This window comes from Lynx rufus, unplaced genomic scaffold (genome assembly GCF_022079265.1).
Source record: "Lynx rufus isolate CCGP_SWC_20201006 ecotype Redwood Valley unplaced genomic scaffold, mLynRuf1.p SCAF_9, whole genome shotgun sequence".
Taxonomy (NCBI): domain Eukaryota; kingdom Metazoa; phylum Chordata; class Mammalia; order Carnivora; family Felidae; genus Lynx; species Lynx rufus.
Genome location: NW_025814897.1, coordinates 19148718 through 19158276, shown reverse-complemented (window position 1 = coordinate 19158276; position 9559 = coordinate 19148718).

Sequence of the window (9559 nt, the reverse complement as noted above, 5' to 3'; positions counted from 1 at the left end):
TGAGTGGACGCAGCTTAGATTCATTATCCAGATGTTTGGGCTACATCAGATCAAATATTTGGAGAACTAGAAAAATCAAAGTAATTGACAATATTATTTTTTCTTTGAGTTTCTGCCAAATGCTTTGGCATCACTGTCTTCACAGTCAAGGGGGAAAAAGTATGAAGAATGTAAATATCTAGAAAAAAATCACAAAAGTTTCTTTCTTTCTTTCTTTCTTTCTTCCTTTCTTTCTCTCTTTCTTTTTTTTAAACTTGATGTAATACCATGAGCTAAAGTTACGGCTATCTGTTCACGGGTAAAATGAAGTGTTGTACTTAAGGCATTACACAAGAAGACTCCTCTTAATCCAATCTTATCTATCTGATTTATTAGAAACAGGCATATTGAAGCCAATGAGTATACACATGATTCAGAAGGAAAGATCCTAGCTTTATTCTTTGTGTGGGAAGTGGTGCAGAACTTAGGATTTGAAGTCAAGTGGACTTCAAAAGACAGTGCTCTTGTGCATCCAAAGACAAGTTGCTTAACTTCCCTGAACCACGGTGTGCCCATCTTTTAAAAATGAGGTGAAAATAGCAGAACTTTATAAGATTATTATGAACGGTAACTGAGATCACACATATAGAGCATATAATATGGTGCCTCGGACACAGCAGGTGCTCAGTAAATGTTAGTTGTGACATAAACAAGGTTGGACTGGATTGAGGAAGGGGATTAAGACATCCAGATGGCGTTTGTTTGTTTGTTTGTTTATTTTAACTCTGGAGTATTATGCAGGAGATGTTTCCATTTCATAGAGCACTGAGATACACAACCTGTAAGAATCACACCAATTCTAAATTTCCAAGTGTCAATTAGTTCATCATTAGGTAGCTGAAGTTATCATTCACGTTTTTTTATCAGTTGCCCAATTATCATTAATTTGTTAAGAGAGGCACCCAGCAGGTGCTGAACCAACCATTGCAGCCATGACAATGAAGGAGAACAGACTGAGGAAGAGTGGTCACTGCATACGGGTCAGCAAATGCACAAATCAAGACCCACGACGTCATCATCTCATGCATACACATAAAATAATGCCTCTGTGCTTGGAAGTTTGCATGCATTACCTCACTTAAATCTCATAACGCTGCGATACATACATTATCCCCATTTCACAGAAAATGAGGCTTAGGTTTGAAGAGATTTTTAAAATTTACCTGAGGTTATACCTAGGTAGGAAGTGGCAGAAACTCAGACTATCAGGCCTATGTTTAGTCATTCCACTACCCACCTATCATGCTTCCTCCTCTGGTCTTTTAATAAATGCCACACTGCTTTTTTATTCTTTTTTTTTTTAATTAATCTGTGCGGTATTACACATTGTCTTTGTAAAGTGGAAAATCAGCAGGTACTCTGAATGAAGCAACGGACTGGAAAAGTGGGTTCTGATCATAAGTTCGGCACTAAATAGTGGGCAAGTTATTTAAAATCTCTGGCCCTGTGTGTTCTCTGCTTTATCATACAGTTCCAGTGCTTTACCTCTAAAATTAATTTCATCCTCACAAACTGACCTGGACTGAGAATTGTTTTCCTGGAGTAAAAGCATGCATTTTCCTGACCGTCATAAAACGTCTAGAGCACAAGTCTTACGTATTGACCCAGAAGGAACAATAAAAGAAGCATTGTCTCATTTAAATCTCCAAGACTTGGCATGTTCTTTTCTCCTTGACACCTTTGCTTCTGAGTCCAGTACTCTGCACCTGCAAAGAAAATGTCTCTTCTCTTATACCTTTTTGTCTCTACCCAGTCTCACTGCGTAGCCCAGTACAGCTAAACGAGCAAATTCCATAACAAAATTCATCTGCTTTGTCTGCTCAAAACTGAGGACTCACTCTCACACCAAAGACGTTATTAAGTTGCTGACTACCCTACCCAGGAGTGCTGTCCTTGACATTCCTGTTAACCATAGCATAATACTTCTCGTGGTGACCAAATCATTTGAAACTGTTGAGGAGAAAATAAACTCATTTCCAAAATGGGTCACGGGAGGAGGAAGGGGGTTCTCCTACTCCACAATTATTGATGTTCTCTTCCCATGAAAATATTCTTTTATTTGTAGTCCTTTCAGGAAGTATTAACCTCCAAACGTTAGGAATGGAACACGGGTGGACAAAGTGACACCAGCCCAGTGGCATTATTTCCATTTTCGCCAATACCACTGGATGGTTTCTTGGCTTATAAAAGTCATGGCTTTCAAATACCCCCGGTGGAAAATTCTCTACATCTGATTTTTGAATACACATTAATGGTGAGAAGGTGCACCTGCCCGGCCTTGTTGGTAGGTTAAAGTTGATGAAAAGGCTCACCTCTCACACTGTCGATGCAAAAACAAAACCAAAAACAAAACTCACATTCATTCTCAGTACAAGGCAAGTCTCTGACTCTGGGGACCACGGGGAAGGTCGAAAGATCCCACAGTTGTTTCCAAGTTTTGATAATATCAAATGACTTCCCCAACGGGTGCTCAAAGAAGAAAAGGGGAATAGACATGCCACAGATACTACCTAGATTCAATCTGAAAGCCTACGTTTCAAACGCTGGCTTGAGAAGCTTCCTCACTTTTTTCTTTCTTAGCTGTATCGATCTCTTGCTTTGTGCCAGGCGATACAAAGAGAGCGAATGCTATTGTTCACAGAGTGCTGAAGGAGACGGTGAGGTAAGCGGACAATTCTAATTTAGAGCTGAGTGTTTTCCTCACCACAGCCCAACACTCCCCCAGAGAGCTGGACGCATTCTAACTTTAGGAATCTGCTCACACCGACGCCTTGAACAGTTAGACCTGCGACTGGAAACCGCAAGATGAAGGGTGGAACTTTATTCAGACATCTCTGTAACAGCCACTCGAGCCGTCAGAGGCCCACAGAAGAAGGCCCACTGCCAAAGCTTCTGGCTGACTCCATCTGTGCCACCAGCATTAACATCCCACCTCCTCAGCATCTGGGGGCAGAACTCAACTCTGCCATTTTCACACTCGGAGCCAGCCAGAAGCAGAACCTGCTTGGGTCACCGACAACATCGTCCTCTTTCAGCCCGCTTCCCTCGGTCAGTCTGCTGTATCTTTCCGCCAGCTCCCCTCAGCGGGGATCACAGGGTGCTTGGAAAACGAGACAGGAAGTGAACTCTCGCGTCATGGAGCCCATCCACAAGAGATGAGTAGCTTGTGGGGAAATATCAGGGGTTCTGAGTGTTCTCGTCCCATCCTCGCCTGTCTTCTTATGTCTCATCTTGGCAGCCCATACGTTTGGTTCCTCCCCACCCTTTGCCCTGATCAAGAAAAGCCTCAAGAAGCCGGCTGTGCTGCTCTCCTCCCGAGGACACTTCAGCCTTCCCCTCCCTAATCCACTGGCCCTTCAGTCAGGAAACCACCACGTGGCTTCCTTCTGTCCCACCGGAAGTCTCCCCTTCGCAGTTTCCTCCTAAGACGATCACCTCGGCTCCGTGAAAGGCTGCTCCAGACACTTGCGAAAGTTTGAACACTGACTGAGAGGACGCAACACGCAAGAATATTCTCTCTTCGACAGACAACCAAAGAGAAGATGTCTCCCAGTTGCCAAGTAGACAAAATGTTGTTCCGCCTCACGGTAAGATGCTCTCCTACTTTACCATGTATACAATTTCTATGACCGTTGCCAAAAGGGCTCAAGTTTTCCATCTATTTCAAATGCTGATTTTTAAAAAATTTCTGGACATAAAGGAAAAACTCAACAACGATCCTACTTTTCAGAGGTAATCAATAATTGCTACGATTCTGTTTTCTAACCCTTGGTAGCTTGTCCTCGTACTGAGGACAAAGAGAAATCAAGCGCTCCATGTTCCAAAGAAAGCTGAATCAAAGAATTGACTAGAAATGTGGTCTACAGGCCTCCAAGGGAGTGTGTGGCTTTTTTTCCTCCTCTTCCATGGCAAGCCAGTGGAAGAAGTTCCAATGGCATTGAGCGAAGAAGAAAGAAAAAACAGTCCCTTGAGCTAAAGCCGGGGCAGGAAGGATTGAAGGTGAGCACAAAATTGGCAATGAAATTGAAATGCTTAAACAAATTAAATTCAGTGCACAAGACTGCATTAACTAATAACTGAAAGTCTACAGAAGCAGTATCTGTCCAAGATATTAAGAGGAAAATAAAGGAAGTTTGAACATCTTCATATGAAGTGCTTTAATGCTTTTGAATATAGAAAAGATTATTTTTGATTTAAAATTTGACTGATATTCAACTTATTTAAATTATACATTCAAAAACCTCATTAAGTCCAAGTTAAAAATCTTATTAGTCATTTACATGTCTGATAAGTTTTAACAATAACTTTTAAGGATCTGTAAATAACGTTTGGTCCCATTTATGAATGTAGTTAATTAGACACTTTAAATATATTAAACGAAATTTGTAGATGTAATGTATTCTAATTCTTTTCTAATATTCAGTTGCATGACTCCACAAAAAAGAACCTTTGTGAGTACTAACTCACTCTTTTATATCTTAAATAATTCTTATAATTTAAAATGTGGTGACCCTAAAATCCTTTTATCTATGGTCTAATACTTTGCATAACATTTCAATGTAAACCCACAAGTGTAAATTCATTACTCAATTATATTGTTTAAATTCACATTATGAGGCTATTAGTCTAAGAGAAGAATTCTATAAAACATTTTAAGTATATAAAATATAAGTGCAGATTATACAATGTGTTATATTATTTATTATTACTATGAAGTATTATAAAAATACTAATATTATAGTTTTTAGTTTTTACATGTTTTTATACTTAACACTTTCCTAGGATTAAAAGATGGACTCATCCCTCAAGAGAGACCATAACTTGGGGCACCTAAGTGGCGCAGTTGTTAAGCCTCTGACTTTGGCTCAGGTCACGATCTGGCGGTCTGTGAGTTCGAGCCCCACCTAGGGCTCCGTGCTGACAGCTCAGAGCCTGGAGCCTGCTTCGGATTCTGTGTCTCTCTCTCTCTCTCTCTGCCCTTCTCTGCTCTCACTCTGTCTCTCTCTCCTTTCAAAAATAAATAAACATTAATGGGGCAGTCGGGTGGCTCAGTCGGTTAAGCGGCCGACTTGGGCTCAGGTCATGATCTCATGGTTCAATGAGTTTGAGCCCCGCATTGGGCTCTGTGCTGACAGCTCGGAGCCCGGAGCCTGCTTTGGATTCTGTGTCTCCCTCTCTCTCTGCCTCTCCCCTGCTCATGCTCTGTCTCTCTCAAAAATAACTAAACATTAAAAAAAAATTTTTTAAGGTACACTAATATTGAATAATATTTGGAATATAGAACAAATGCAACAAAGCAAGAAAAAGAATGAGGTATACATTTTCAACATTCATATGTGGTACTTTGCCTAAATAGAAAATTCAATAGATAAAGGAAGAAATAACATAAATTCTACACAAGTTTTTTTAAAAAATGGAAGCACTGGAAATACCCTCCAACACGTTGCAAGAGGCCAGCATTACTCTGACACCAAAACAAAAGATATTACAGAAAAAGAAAACTACAGTACAATTGATCTCATGAACATGCTGCAAAAATCCTTAAGAAAACATCAGGAAACCAAAACAACAGTATATAAAAATTATAACACATCATGATTAAAAGAGATTTATCTTACCAATGCAAGGCTGGTCCAACATTGAAATATAAATTAGTGAAAATCACTGTGTCAACAGATTCATGGAAAAAAAATATGGTAATCTCAGTATACATGGAAAAGGCATTTAACGAAATGCAACGTTTTTTCATGACAAAAATTTTCAAAAAGAAATTTCCTCAGCCTGAAAAGGGGCATCTACCGCAAAAATCTAGGGTTAACATCATCGTTAAAAGTGAGACACTAGGGGCGCCTGGGTGGCGCAGTCGGTTAAGCGTCCGACTTCAGCCAGGTCACGATCTCGCGGTCCGTGAGTTCGAGCCCCGCGTCGGGCTCTGGGCTGATGGCTCGGAGCCTGGAGCCTGTTTCCGATTCTGTGTCTCCCTCTCTCTGTGGCCCTCCCCCGTTCATGCTCTGTCTCCCTCTGTCCCAAAAATAGATAAACGTTGAAAAAAAAAAATTGAAAAAAAAAAAAATAAAATAAAAAAAAAATAAAAAAAAAAGTGAGACACTAATGGAGAACAAACTGAGGGTTGCTGGAGGGGTTGTGGGAGGGGGGATGGGCTAAAGGGGTCAGGGGCATTAAGGAATCTACTCCTGAAATCATTGTTGCACTAGATGCTAACTAATTTAGATGTAAATTAAGAAAAATAAAAAATTAAATTAAAAAAAAAAACAGTGAGAGACTAAATTTGGACTAAGTTTGGGAACAAGGCAAGGATGTCTTGTCTCATTACTCCTATTCAACATCATACTGAAAGTCCTACCCAATGCAACAAGGTAAGAAAAGTAAATAAAAGGTATCTCTTGGTAGAAAGAAATAAAACTGTCTCTGTTCATAGATGATACCAGAAAAAAAAAAAAAAAACCTGCTGGAATTGATATGTAAGTTTAGCAAGGTTATAAATTACCATACAAAAATCAACTTTATTTCAACATACTGGTAATGGATACTTGGAAGTTGAATATTTTAAAAATATTACTTACCACAATACCAAAAACATCAAAAAACAAACGCCATCTAATCCTTAGGGATAAGAGCTTCTCAAAATATGTATTTATTTTGTGCTGAAAACTGAAAAACACTGACAGAAGCTAAAGAAGATCTAGATAAATAAAGATACTTATCATATTCGTGGATTGGAAGGCTTAACGCTGTTAAGATTTCAATTCTCCCCAGTCATCTATAGATCCGATCCACTCTTACACGTTTCTGGGACATCTTTTCTTTTCATTGGTCAAGGAGCATGTAAACTGCAGAAATTCTTAATTTTTTTTTTTTTTGAGTTACATCCCCTTCAAGATAAGGGTAAAAAAATTTAAACCAGAAAAGGTATATGGAGGCTACTCTTACTGCAAGAAAACATGAACAAGAAGAAACAGACCTGTATGGTTCATATTATTAAGGAGTGTCAGAGCCCTTAGAGATTAACTTGCCCAGTACCTTCGTATTATAAATATGGGCACTGAGGCTGAGAGCTTACTAAAAGTTATACAGCCTCAACATCTGTGGCAAAGTCTAAAAAAAGATGACGTTTCCTGACTGCCTATCCAATGACTTTTCCAAAAACAAAAATTCGTTCTCCCTGCCTAGAATACCCTGAAGCCTAGAACCATGACTCATCCTGCAACACTTGCATTCAGTAGAAAAGCAATTAAAAACTCTACTAAATTGAGGTCAAAGAAATGTTCGATGAGTTTGTCTTTGCTGAGTGATTTGTACTTGCCTATTCTCAGACTGGGTTAATGGAATTCATCAGAAGTATGTCTGGCCCAGGATGATCTGGAACCAGGAAATGATCTGGAATCAAGAAAGTGCCTTCCATTTCTAACGATAATGGATGAAAGAGGGAAAAAAAATAATTGAAAATCATTGCTACTAAAGCGTATGTCAGAGAAAATCAATTCGAGCTTTTCTCATTAGTTAAGACTCAAAGCTAAGATTTAAAAAAAACAACAAATGAAGCATCCTGTTTCTAATTCAGAGAATTATTGGGGAGGGACACGTCATCTATGACCCTCACACTTACTGAAGAGTGCCAATTCAGAGGACGAGCCCCACCACAAACCAGCATCCCTCTCAAGCTCTGTAAATATGAAGAGAGACCTCACTAAAAGTTGTTTGGTGCCATCGCAGGGCTTGGGAAGAGGAGCTCTTCTCTGCCTCATCTTAGAAGCACTGCTTTCCCTAACCCAAAAGAGAATGACTTTGTAAAGTTTGAGGGTGTCGGCAACCTGGGGAGACTGGTGTTGCATTCCGTGGCTGAACATCTGCTTCACCAGAAGATGTCCACTGGGCTGCTGGATGCAGTAGAAACAAAACCTGGGGAGATATGGCATAGCAAGAGACTACCAGTGATGAACAGGGAGAGCATTGTCATCCTTTGTTCCTAGTTTGGAGGGATTCAGAAAATAATCCCGTACGTGCCCACACTCTAAGTACAGGCCACAGGGAGCAGAAGAGGTTAAGAGCTATAATCTCCCTACCACTGACACAGCAGGTTGAGAACGGCACTTCAGAGAAGTAAAGCATCATAAACCACCTCCTGGGAGTCAGCAGAAAGATGAGGCCAAATTTTCTAACACATCACCAATGACTAGGAAAGCTTCCCTTGGGGGTGGGGGTGGAGGGGGTTTCCTCATCAGCAAGGCATGTGAGAGCAACCATCCATGTAGTTAGAGTTCATGGACAATGAGCTAGAGCAACCACCATGACTATCTCAGGGCAAGACTGCAACATTGCCCAGTCAGAAAGGACAATTGCTCTCTTTTTCTCTTTCTCCTGCCCAAACACCTGAGAAACCACTGCCAGGAAAGGGTAGAGAGAAAGGGTAAAGCTACCTGGAAGCCAGGCCATACAAGCCTCACCCTCACTCCAAGACAGTCAATCTCCAGCAGTGGGTGAAAGGAAAATGACCGCTTTGAATATAATATGAAAGGGAATGTACTGAAAATGCCGGATCTCAAAAACTGATACCAAATTTTTTAAATAACCGAAAGCAGTAGAGGTTATAGAACCAGGCCAAGATACCATGACGTGGGCCACTCTCCAGGATGAAAAATAAATTCAACATGACACAATGAAGAGTGATAGGAAAATTAAATCCTTTTAAACTTACATGTCCAACAAAATGCAAGTCATGAATAAATTGCTTATGTATATTAATGCAGCCCCAAAAGATTATACATTTTAACCTTCCCTATTCTCTCCATCTACTTGGTTCTTAAATCAAAAATTGAGCAGGGAAAAAAAGTAGGTCTCTCAACCTCCCTCATTGATCACAGCTCTGGCTGACCTCATATAAAACTTTTCATCCCGCTTCCAATCATGCAAGTTTTGTGCCTTTGACTCATCTTTCCATTTACAACCTTATTTAGCCCTTAGAACCAGCATTTGGCACAACTTCCCTGGATATGACCTTTTGATTCTCTCTTCAACTATGATTCATATTTTCCCTCCAGCTCCAGAGCCATCAATCATCTTGGGTCAACATCTCACCTGATTTGGCTTCACATCCGGGCTCACAGGCTATAGGGCCACTCCAGGCTACCAAAGCCCCCATCAGTTTTGATTTAGACCAGGTCTAAGGAGTCATATCATGCCAGAACATAAAGAGGGCTCTTTCACCAGAGAGACAGACCTCTTGTGTTTTGTTTTTTGTTTTGTTTTCCCTTCAGGTCTTAAGTTATTGCTTGATGCTGTCTCCAGTGCCCAGACATTCCTGTATCTAAGCAGTCATTGGTCAAAGGGTATCAGACGGGGTCAGTCTCATTAGGATCAAGCTCTGTCCAACATTGATAGCTAATCAGAAACGCGCTCTGGTAGAAACCCTCAGTTCCACAGCTAATCAGAAAAGTCATTCAAATTGTGGATTTATTTGGGAACTTAGGAAAAAGTACTATAAATACTAATTTTAACTAAA